The following is a 12,716-nucleotide window of genomic DNA, read 5'->3' on the forward strand; positions in this document are numbered from 1 at the left end:
GAACAGGTTTATAAAGTGTAAATTATCACTGATCGAGAATTAAGTGTATAAACACATAAACATATAACCTCATCAGCCTCTACATAACAGAGTAAGAATGAAACATTTAGTCATTTAAACCTAGAACTAGGGCGTAGCTCCAATTGTGTTGGAGGATAAACTGTAAGCTACAGATGGAGCCAGCCTGGTCTTTGCAGGGGATGGTGGCAGAATCGTCAGCCGCCATCCCCCGCCAGCCACCATCTGATATGCGAAAGAGGGACACTTCCCCCGGGTCCCCGCCGCTTCCCCCGGGTCCCCGCCGCTTCCCCGATCCTCGCCGGCTTGTCGGCGGTCACCCGGGGTCTCCACCGCCTCCCCGCAACTCCCCTAACCCTGTCCGTCTCCCTGAAGCGGAGACTGACAGGGTTCCCGTCGCCCCGCCGCCCGGAAGACGTCGCCCGGTGTGAGACACACACGCATCTCAGTCAGATGGAGCGCCTCGCTGCTGGTGGATTGCCAGCGGAGACAGTCTGGCGATTCGCCAGCAAGAGGGAGCCCGGCTCCATCTGTATGGTATCAACTATAACGAGATCTATTATAAAATACATTTACTAATATTGTATACTTCAAACTTAAACCACAAAAAAGGAGGTGCAAAAATGGTCTATCTTATTACTTCTTTAAAATCTGCACATATGAAGTAGTAACCATACCAGGTTGCAGGCTGCATATATGAAGTAGTAACCATACCAGGATGTATGACCTCAGAGTGTTCTATACTGGGGCCAACCACGATCAATTTTGAATTTGTGAAACAGGCTTAGTGGGCATAGTCTTGGGTTCACTCATTCTGATCCATAGTTGTGGTTTCACAATCTTTGAGGTGTTCTTGTAGGAAATCCTGAGCTGCTGTCACTTTGGTGATTTCTTTGGGACCATTGGGAAACTTTTAATCAGTTGGGTACAGATAGGAGACATGTTTTTCCTAGCTCTGGATACCTCAGAGGAAAAGGAAGATAAGGATGCGTTGACCATCCCATTGGAGTGGGCCTTTTGTTTTGGCTGCAGAACATATGATCTCTTTGTGGTGAAAATTTAAACAATTGAATATCACAGTACGAGGACGCGCCTTATCAGAGTCCCGTGGGCGGCCTAAACGGTGAGCCCTTTCTATTTCCAGTGATGACATTTCATCTGTGATGTTCAGCAGTTTCTGAAGATCTGAGACAAGAAACCTATGCAGAACAGGGCCCTTTAGTGTTTCCTTAAGCCCCACTATCCATAGGTTGCTTCTCCTCGACCTGTTCTTGAGGTCATCTACCTTTGCAGTTAATGACATTTGAGTAGAGGTCAGTCTGGCTACCTGTTGTTTAAGTTCTGAAATCTCAAGAAAATTCGAACCAATTCTATTTTAATTTGTGGCAGCTTGTTGTGAAACGGAATTGAGTTGTGACTGGGGTTGGTGACTACTAACATAAATTTGGCTGCCTGCTTTTGCAGAAGAGGTTTAACAGTCTCCTGGATAGCTTTAACCAAATCGGCATAAGAGAGCGAGGGTAATGTAGCATTAGAATTAGGGTTCATGTCTACATCATCTGTTGTATCAGTGACAGAGACTTTTTTCCCATGCCTCTGGCACACTGACTTCTGGGTGTGGGTGGAGCCACAAACTTATCCATCATGGGCACAGTGGCAGAGTTTTAATAAAGAGAAAAGTTAAGTCGATCAGTAATAAAGTAGAAAAAGTGTGTGATCACCAAGAGTACAGTATAAGGTGTTTTACATGTCAGTAGATGAAAGTAATCCTATGTGGAATGTGCTGTATATGGCAATCGAGCTGGAGCACAACAACTTATGACCCGTCCTGCAGTGTCAGCAAGGTGCCCCAGATGAATGCAGGGAATAAGGAGGTAGTATTCAATAATTAAATCCACGAGTAGGGTGGGTTAGTGATGGTATGCAGTACCGAATTTCCCATTAGGCACGTGAGGCACGTGCCTAGGGGCGGCACATGTTTGGGGGCGGCACTTGGATGCATGTGTTAGTACTGTCAGCCTGAAATGTACCAGTAACTGCAAAATGTTTCCACTGTACTGCACCAGGTTCCATCTTGAATAGAGTGTATATAGATAGGACATGCATATACTGCCCCTGTAAGTTGTCCTACTTAGCAAATCATCAAACGAGGGCTTATAACTAATCAATTAAAATATTACAATTAGGCAGGGGGGCGGACATTATTTTTGTGGCCTACGGGCACCCTCACCCCTAAATCCGCCCCTGATGGTATGACTGGGTGGATAACACAGACCGGGGAGACAATCAGTCCCTCCACCATTTAGCGGAGTGACTGATTGTCTCCCCGGTCTCTGTTTTAAGCTGCAGATAATAAATCACGGGTTTCCCTACAGAGCAGATGTCCTGGGTATTTTTAGCAGAGAAGAGCTGCACCTTGCAACTAAAATCCTGGATGGCTTCTGTGTGTGCTTTTTAAAGATGGCCGCTGCCGTAGTTAGAAGAGCTCAGTGGGAGCATACACTTTCTCTCACCTTCTCCCTTCAGTGCCGCGGTCCAGGGTTCACATAATGCATACAGGTTCAGAGGCTCAGCAGAGAGCCGGGTACCTGTGGGACCAGCCTAGGGTCTCTGCTGGCCAGCTCCATGCCTCAGGTGCGATCGCCGTGAAGCCCACGGTGCCGCCCGCCTCCAAACTCGAGATCTCGGTCTGTAGGACGGAGTAGGCCGCAACCCACAGAGACACCCAGATGTGTCCCCCGGCTCCGCAACTCAGCTCTGTCTGATCTGTGCAGCTGCTGCAGGAGGGGTGAGATGATGGATGGGAGTTTTGGGTATCCAGGAGTTGGTTTGGGGTTTTTTAAAGTGGGGTAAAGGTAGGAGCTGTGTGCTGCCTTCCATCTTCCTGGTCAGGCCATGCCCCCCATCCTACTTTAATTATAATAAACTCTGCAAAATAACATTAAGTGTAAATGAAATTCTTAGCTTATGTTTAGTCAAACATGTGCCATCTACTACTTCAAAGTGAAAACATCCCTAATACATACTGAAATGGTCACAATTACAGTTAAAATTTATTCAATGGGGTCAATTTACTAAGATGCTAGTTCTATTGAAATTGAGATGTTGCCCATAGCAACCAATCAGATTCTACTTCTTATTTATTTAGCACCTTCTAGAAGATAATAGATTGCTGTGGGCAACCTTCCCTTCTTCAATACAACTCCAACTTTAGTAAATTTACCTTAATGTGTTTTATATATATATATATATATATATATATATATATATATATATATATATATATATATATATATATATATATATTGTGACAAGAACACTGGAGTAGTGTTTGAGGGCAGGTATATTTCTCCCAGGTTCTTGTCCTACACCTTTTAGAAACAGGTGTTTTGCCTCACAGATTGCTAATCAGCAAGCAAGCTGTGAAAAGGCTGCCAGAATCAGCAGTGAGAGCAGACTGCCTGGGGGAAACTGCAGAATCTCTGTGTGAGAAACAAGCTGCCTTATACAAGTGAGCCACCCAGTGTTGACTGGGGAACTTTGTGTTTTGTTTAGAGATAGTTAGGAATATCCTGTGTTTAGTTAGTGCCGGACAGGCAAGGTATTTTCTTTTGTTGTTTATTTTATTTTCTGCTGAATAAAACTGGTTGCGGCCAGTTGCACCACAAAGACTGGACTTATATGATTTCTCAGCTGCTGCTGGCTGCCTTCTACATCCAAATTCCCCTACAGTGTTACAACTTGGTGGAGAATGCGGGCACTCCGTTCTGTGCATAAGTGAGAGCCGCAGCTGTGTGAGCCCTGCAGAAAACAGTGGTTTATGCAGATACAGCCCAGTGTGAAGTTGCTGAGAATTGCCTGAGGATTTTATATATGTCCTGGGTGAAAGCAGCTACAAAGCCACCTGAAAAATCTGTCAACATGGAGGAACTGCTTAAAGCCTTGCTGCAAGCTACAGCGGTACAGCGAGAGGCCACAGCAGCTCAACAGGAGGCCACAGCAGCTCAGCAGGTGGCCATTGAGGAAAATAGGAGAGAGCAGCAGGCGGCAATGGGTGAACTTTGCAGGCAACAGCATCAGGATAGAGAGGCCTTAACCGAAGTGGTGCGAAGCCTGGCAACACGGATCGGTGATGTGGCCGTCAGTGCTCCAGCCAGCTCTAGTTCTATCCGGGCCAGTCACTTCCTGCAGAAAATGACAGAGACTGATGATGTGGAGGCCTATCTGACCACGTTTGAAAGGACTGCTGAGCGTGAGAACTGGCCGGAAGCACAATGGGCCAGTCTGCTAGCACCTTTTCTCTCGGGTGAGCCCCAAAAAGCATACTTTGATTTAAGCCCTGCAGATGCTCGGGACTATGACAAGTTAAAAACTGAGATCCTAACCCGCCTGGGAGTCACACTGTCCGTAAGAGCCCAACGGGTGCACCGCTGGGTATATGCCCTGGAGAAGCCTCCTCGCTCACAGATGCACGACCTTATTCAGCTAACCAAAAAATGGTTACAGCCAGAGACATTAACTGGTCCCCAGATGGTGGAAAGAGTCGTCATGGACCGCTATTTGAGATCCTTGCCTGTGGTCCTGCGCAAGTGGGTGAGCCATGGAAATCCGGATACTGCTGACCGGTTAGTGGACATGGTAGAGAGGTATCTGGCGGCAGAGGAGTTACTGATGACCACCCAGCACCCCACAGATCCCCGACAGCGCCCTTCAGTGAAGACTGGTAAGACTGTTCCATGGGAAAATGTTGCTGGGCGGTTCAGAGAGCGCAAGGCTAGAGAGACTGTAAACAGTGGCCCTGGAGACAGGCCAATGGGACTAGAAAGGTCTATGCTGCCCAAACGGGTTGATAATCGTGTGATTAAATGTTTCAGGTGTGGAATGCCAGGTCATGTTATTGCTAATTGCCCAGTTACGCAGGAACCCATGCAATGTGATGCTGCCTTTGAAAATCGCAGAATGTCTTTCTTTGCTAGATTAGCTTGTACTGTGGTGCCTTCTCCTAAACTCGAAAGACAAATGTGTGATGTGTTCTTAGAGGGTAACCGGGTAGAGGCTTTGCTGGACTCAGGAAGTTTGGTTACCCTTGTGAAAGCTGGATTAGTGAATCCCTTAAAGGTCAAGCAAATACCTATTGGGGTTACTTGTATACATGGGGATACCCAACATTATGCCACTGCTGAAGTACATATAGAAACTTGTTGTGGGTCAGCCATTGTGAAAGTAGGACTGGTTCCCTCTCTGGTGCATGAGGCCATAATAGGGAGGGATTTTCCTCATTTTTGGAAGCTGTGGGAATCACGTTTAGCCACAGATGGGAGAAGTGAAGAGTCAGTAGTTAATGCCAATGATTTTGTGGACGTATGTGGGTCCTTTGAACCTTCTGACCCTTTACCTTTTGCTAGTTTGGCTGGGGAGGGGACAGATGGAGAGTTCAGTGAGGATCCTCTTGCTGGAAACGGAGAGATAGTAGTGCCCGATCTAGAGGTAAAGAAGGATTTATTTATGTCTGAACAGTTAAAGGACCCTACTTTATTGAAGGCTAGAGAAAATGTTAAAGTTGTTAATGGGGAACCCGTGGTACCAGGTGCCAAGATTTCTTATCCCCACATGGCTATTTGTAATGAGCTTTTGTACCACGTTGTCAAAAAGGGTGAGGAAGTGGTGGATCAGCTGGTAGTTCCCCAGCCCTATAGGAGAACGGTACTAGATTTAGCCCATAGTCATGTTACAGCAGGACATTTAGGGGCAGAAAAGACCACTGAAAGAGTTTTACAAAGGTTCTTTTGGCCAGGGGTCTATAAAGAAGTGTCTGAATATTGTTCTTCCTGTCCTGAATGCCAGTATCATGCCCCTAGACCTCATTTCAGGAGCCCACTAGTTCCCATGCCTATTATAGAGGTCCCATTTGACAGAATAGCCATGGATCTCGTGGGGCCCTTGTTAAAATCCGCTCGGGCCATCAGTATATTTTGGTAATAATGGACTACGCCACTCGATATCCTGAGGCTGTCCCTTTACGCACTATCACAACCAAAGCGATAGCTAGGGAACTGGTGCAGGTTTTCAGTAGAGTGGGAATACCAAAAGAAATTTTGACTGACCAAGGTACTCCATTTATGTCAAGGGTCATGAAAGAATTGTGCAAGTTGTTTAAGGTCACCCACCTCAGGACGTCTATCTACCATCCCCAAACTGATGGGTTGGTGGAAAGATTTAATAAAACGTTAAAAAGTATGTTAAAAAAGGTTGTTGACAAAGATGGGAAAAACTGGGATTGTTTGTTGCCCTACTTGTTGATGGCCATCAGAGAAGTTCCGCAGTCCTCTACTGGGTTTTCTCCGTTTGATTTGTTGTATGGTAGACACCCCAGAGGGCTGTTGGACATTGCCAAGGAGACGTGGGAAGGACAACCCACCCCTTATAAAAGCGTTATTGAACATATATCACAAATGCAGGATAGGATTGCAACTGTGGTACCTATTGTCAGAGAGCACATGGAACAAGCCCAAAGTGCTCAACAGAGGGTATATAACCGGAGTGCCAAGATACGGGAATTTGCTCCGGGGGATAGAGTTCTTGTGTTGGTGCCCACTGTGGAAAGCAAGTTCCTAGCTAAATTGCAGGGACCATTTGAGATTTTGGAAAAAGTGAATGAGGTTAATTATAAAGTATACCAACCAGGTAAGAGAAAACCTGAACAAATCTACCATGTTAACTTAATCAAACCCTGGAAAGATAGGTTGTCTCTGTCAGCGGAGCCTTGCTCTTTGGCGTCTTCACCTCAGTTGCTTCCCGCGGTGAAGGTGTCAGAGACATTGTCAGCTGATCAGAACAATCAGGTTAAAGAATTTCTCAACCGAAATAGGGAGATATTTTCAGAGCTGCCTGGCCAAACGACCATAATAAAACATGACATTGTCACTGAACCAGGGGTCAGGGTTCATTTAAAGCCATATAGGATTCCTGAAGCTCAGAGAGAAGCTGTCTCTAAAGAAGTTAAAAACATGTTAGAACTAGGAGTCATAGAGGAATCCAACAGTGAGTGGTCCAGTCCTATAGTTCTCATCCCGAAGCCAGATGGTAGCATACGCTTTTGTAATGATTTTCGTAAATTAAATGAGGTGTCCAAATTTGACGCATACCCCATGCCCCGTGTGGATGAGCTTATAGAAAGGCTGGGAACAGCCAGGTTTCTCACCACATTGGACCTGACTAAAGGTTATTGGCAGATACCCCTAACTGATAGCGCAAAAGAAAAAACAGCCTTTTCAGTTCCAGAGGGGCTGTTTCAGTATAAGATGTTACCTTTTGGGTTGCATGGGGCTCCAGCAACCTTTCAACGGACGATGGATAAAATTCTGAGGCCCCATAGAAAATATGCAGCTGCATATTTGGATGATGTGGTAATTCACAGTACGGACTGGGGGTCCCATTTGGTTAAAGTACAAGCAGTACTGGACTCAATCAGAGAAGCAGGGTTTACTGCTAACCCAAAGAAGTGCTGCCTTGCAATGGAGGAGGTTAAGTACTTGGGCTTCACCATTGGTAGAGGTCTGATTAAGCCCCAATTAAATAAAATTGATGCTATTCAAAACTGGCCTCGGCCAGTGAATAAAAAACAAGTAAGGGCTTTTTTGGGAATAACTGGGTATTACAGACGATTTATTCCTAATTTTGCAGCCACAGCAGTGCCTTTGTCAGACCTTACCAAGGGGAAGCAGTCAAATACGGTGAAATGGAACCCTGATGCAGAAAAAGCGTTCCAAGCGTTAAAAGTGGCTTTGTGTTCACAACCTGTACTGATAACGCCAGATTTTTCAAAAGAATTTGTTGTACAGACAGATGCCTCAGAGATAGGGATAGGGGCTGTGTTGTCCCAAACCAGAGATGGGGATGAACACCCTATCATCTATTTGAGTAGGAAACTCAATGAGCATGAAAAAAGGTATGCCATTGTGGAAAAGGAGGCTTTGGCCATTAAATGGGCATTGGATACCTTGAGGTATTACCTCTTGGGAAGACAGTTCAGGCTAGTGACAGATCACGCCCCTTTAAAATGGATGCATGTAAACAGAGGTCAGAATGCTCGGGTAACCAGATGGTTTCTAGCATTACAGGATTTCAAGTTTAAGGTCGAACATAGACCAGGTTCACAGTTGGCCAATGCAGATGCATTGTCCCACACCTTCTGTTTGGGGGCTACAAGTGTTCCGGCCCCTAGGTCGAAACAGGGGAGGGGGATATGTGACAAGAACACTGGAGTAGTGTTTGAGGGCAGGTATATTTCTCCCAGGTTCTTGTCCTACACCTTTTAGAAACAGGTGTTTTGCCTCACAGATTGCTAATCAGCAAGCAAGCTGTGAAAAGGCTGCCAGAATCAGCAGTGAGAGCAGACTGCCTGGGGGAAACTGCAGAATCTCTGTGTGAGAAACAAGCTGCCTTATACAAGTGAGCCACCCAGTGTTGACTGGGGAACTTTGTGTTTTGTTTAGAGATAGTTAGGAATATCCTGTGTTTAGTTAGTGCCGGACAGGCAAGGTATTTTCTTTTGTTGTTTATTTTATTTTCTGCTGAATAAAACTGGTTGCGGCCAGTTGCACCACAAAGACTGGACTTATATGATTTCTCAGCTGCTGCTGGCTGCCTTCTACATCCAAATTCCCCTACAGTGTTACAACTTATATATATATATATATATATATATATATATATATATATATATATATAAGGTATTTGGTTCAGATCAGATATCCTCGGGAAATCTGTACCATATCTTGGTTTAGGTCAGATGCACAAAATTTGTGTGGATTTGAATTTCTGGAGAACCAAATCGCACATCTCTAGTACAAACAGAAATAAGTGAACAAAATGACAGTACCAGGTAAGCCATAAACAGAATTAAGTATGGTTCCTATTCCTTGATAGTAAACTCATTGATAAATGCTGACACTGTTAGGCAGATGGAGTCTTTCGCCTGCATGTCTGCTGGGTGATGTGTTTACCAGAAGACACGCACGCCTGGGATTACTCTTCCAATTTACGCGCCTCTCGCCCATTGCTAGGTTATGGGATGGTGCGTCATCTGGATTTTCACTAGGCAGCTATTGGGAGGATATTTACGGATGTGCTGTAACTACTGGGACACCGGCGGAAGTCTGCAATTCGCTGCAATAGGTTTAATCATTAATAGTAAAATTTCTGGTCTCACCCCCATGCCCATTTCATTGCTCCTGAACCTCTTTACTCTGTACCTCCAGTACCTTCTTGGATTCTGGTTCCTGTGTCCTGCCCCAGTTTCATGTTCTTGGACTACTCCTAGCCTGCCTTCCTAAAGCTATGTCCTGGTGTTTCTCTGCCTGTCATTCTGGTTTCTCCACCCTTACTACAATAATATATCTCGGTTTCCTGTCTATTTTCATGAACTTCTACTGTCTGGAGGTATAAGACCAGGTGGCATTCTAAGTACCAGTGTGCCGCCTACACTTTGGGAGCAACTGACGGTTGTTGTTGGCAGAAGAACCTCCTTAGATGGGCTATAAAGGGCTCATCGTAAATAGTGCAGTAGTTCCATGACAAACACATGTTGACCTTTTTATGTGTCAATCATTTCCATGTTGACTTTTGCTTGTGTCCTTTTGTCAAAGTTCACCTTGTGCATGTCATCCTTGACTGTCAACCTAGACATTGTTTGTGAGATATACCACACCCTTGCAGAGGCAGGTTGCTCCCACATGGCAGTTTATTTTTTTATATTATCATTTTAATGGATCAATTGTAAATGACATATTATTTAAAATGTCAGCTGTAATACTGTATAGAATAACATATACAGAAACAGATATAGTGTTAATAGACATAAGCGGCCAAAGTTTGGAGGTAAAAACATTAACTATGGGATGTGTATGTCTGTATTGGAGTTAGAAACATCACATCACCAGTTTACATAATGAATATGAATATCTATATAATAAGTTGAAGAGTCTGTGTGCGTGTGTGCGTGTCCGTCGCATTGCGGACACACCGTGGCACTCAGAGACACCAAATTTGGCAACAAGATACCTCTGGACCCGGTGGTGTGCACCTCGAAGCCGTTTTTGGGAAATTTCACTTAGAATTTTAAAAAACACCAAGTTTTAATTTTCCTTCATTGATGATCTGGGGAAAAGATCGACGATCTGGGAAACCGTGGTCGAAGGAACAACTCCACACCTGATCTTATTGCTGTCATTAAGTATGACAGACACATTCTAACATTATGGTGAAGGCTTTAAACAATTAGGAAATAATTGAGGATATACATAGACCACACATAACACACACACACGTACACATTGTACACGCACACACACAGTACACCACATACGCACACATAGCACACAACACACACATTTATACGTAGAGCACCTCACACACTTAAGCTGTGTACACACAGGGGAGATAGGGGCTGAAATCGCTGGAAACACACCGCATGCAGTACAATACAAATCCATACACACTACAACACACACCCAAAAACAGTACAACAAACACACAACTCCTGGCTTCAATCAATTCTATGGAGACGGACCACGATAAAATGGCTGCCCCATAAAGCAGACAGTTCTCTGAAACTGTTTGCGGTATGGGGGCGGCCATTTTATCGTGGTCCGTCTGCATAGAATTATTAATTGAAGCCAGGAGGTGAGCCGGGACGCGCAGACATGTAAGCCTGCGCCGATTGGGGGGTGGCACCGGCGGCGGTGGGGAGGGGGGGAGGCGACCCCCCATTAACGGCGGGGGTGGGGAGGCCGGCGGGGAGGGGGGGAGGCCCCCCCATTAACGGCGGGGGGGCACCCCAAACCAAGCTACGCCACTGAGAACACACACTTAAACATTGCCAGGATATGCACAGCACACTACACACACATATATACGTAGCGCACCTCACAAACTTACACATTCGGCAGATATACACACAACACAACACACACACATAACACACAACTCACAGTACAACACACACCAACATTCACTACAACACCCACCCAAAAACAGTACAATACACAGAACACACACTTAAACATTGCACAGATACACACACATAACATACCTCTAACAGCACAACACACACCCACATTCACCACACACACACACACACACACACACAAAACAGTACAACACACACAAAACACACATTTAAACTTTGCACAGATACACAAAGACACAACACACACATACTGTATATACATAGCACACCTCACACACTTACGCATTGGACAGATACATACAATATAACACACAAAACCACATACATTACAACACACACACAAAAACAGTACAACACACACAAACACACAGAACACATAAAAAATAATTTGCCGTTTATTTAACAGTCTGTACCGGCAAATAAAAACTGTACCTAATGTACCATTTCTACTTTGTTCCCTATATCCGTCTCTCCAGTCCTCCAGTTGCACTGAGAAATCTTTGTCCTGGCCAATGCACCCATTGATCAATACAAAGTGGGTACACTGCACTCACCCTGTTAGTCAGTTGGATATCAGGCACTGCTCTGCCTTAAGGGTTTCCCAGACTCTTTTGGTTCATAGATAATGTTTGGTCGATGGACATGAGCGCTGCATGCATTTGTTTGAATGTTATGAGTTTAGGAAGTTGAAGAGTAAGACTGAGATGAAGATTTGTCATGTTATAGTGTACAATTTACTCAATAAATCGTGAAAAAAATATGTGTACATAGAAGTACAATCAAGAAATGAAAGTAGGATTAAAAAATGAAATTAAGATTCAAACTGATAATTGTTTGGATGGCGGTGGGTTGCGAAACAAATCTATAGGTGGAGGGGGTATGGATATTGTGGGCATAATTGGTGTCTGGTATACCTACAGGGGGTATCCAGATGATGAGAAATTTTCACTACAGTGTCACCGTAGGGGGATTTCCAATTGGGGTTCAGGTGGTCTTTTAGGGACCCCTTTACAATTCCGTTGGTCTCTTCTCCTGGAGCCTATGGTCTCCATCAGTGATTGACTATCATTAAGGGAGACTGTAAGCTCAAGGAGAAGAGACCTACAGGATTGTAAAGGGTCCCTAAAAGACCACCTGGACCCCAATTGGGAATCCCCCTATGGTGACAATGTGACCGTGACACTGTAGTGAAAATCCCATCAATTGAGGGCCCCATGTAGGTGTAACAAACACCAATTATGCCCACAATATCCATACCCCCACCTATAGATTTGTTTCACAACCCACCCCATCCAAACAATTATCAGTTTGAATCAGAACTTATTTTTTAATCCTACTTTCATTTCTTGATTGTACTTCTATGTACACTTTACATGATTTATTGAGTAAATTGTACACTTTGTAACATGGCAATTCTTTTTCTCAGTCTTATTCTTCAACTTCTTACACTCAAACCTTATCAATGCACCCATTGATGATTGTGATGGCTGGATCAGTGGATTGGCTCGGCGGGTGTAGGGAAGAATTTGGCCCATTGCACCCATTCGCAGTGGGGCATTACAGTGGTGCGGGTAGCGTGCGTCGCGTCATGACATCATGTGGCCAGGCCCGTGGACCTGCTCCCACACTCAGGGGCTGCCCCACTGTTTGGTAGAGATGCCCGGTGCATGTGCTTTACAGATCCCCAGACCTCAGAGACTGCTGCAGGTTCGGTGAGGGGAGTGGCAGT

Source organism: Crinia signifera, chromosome 3 (genome assembly GCF_055691185.1).
Source record: "Crinia signifera chromosome 3, ASM5569118v1, whole genome shotgun sequence".
Classification (NCBI taxonomy): Eukaryota; Metazoa; Chordata; class Amphibia; order Anura; family Myobatrachidae; genus Crinia; species Crinia signifera.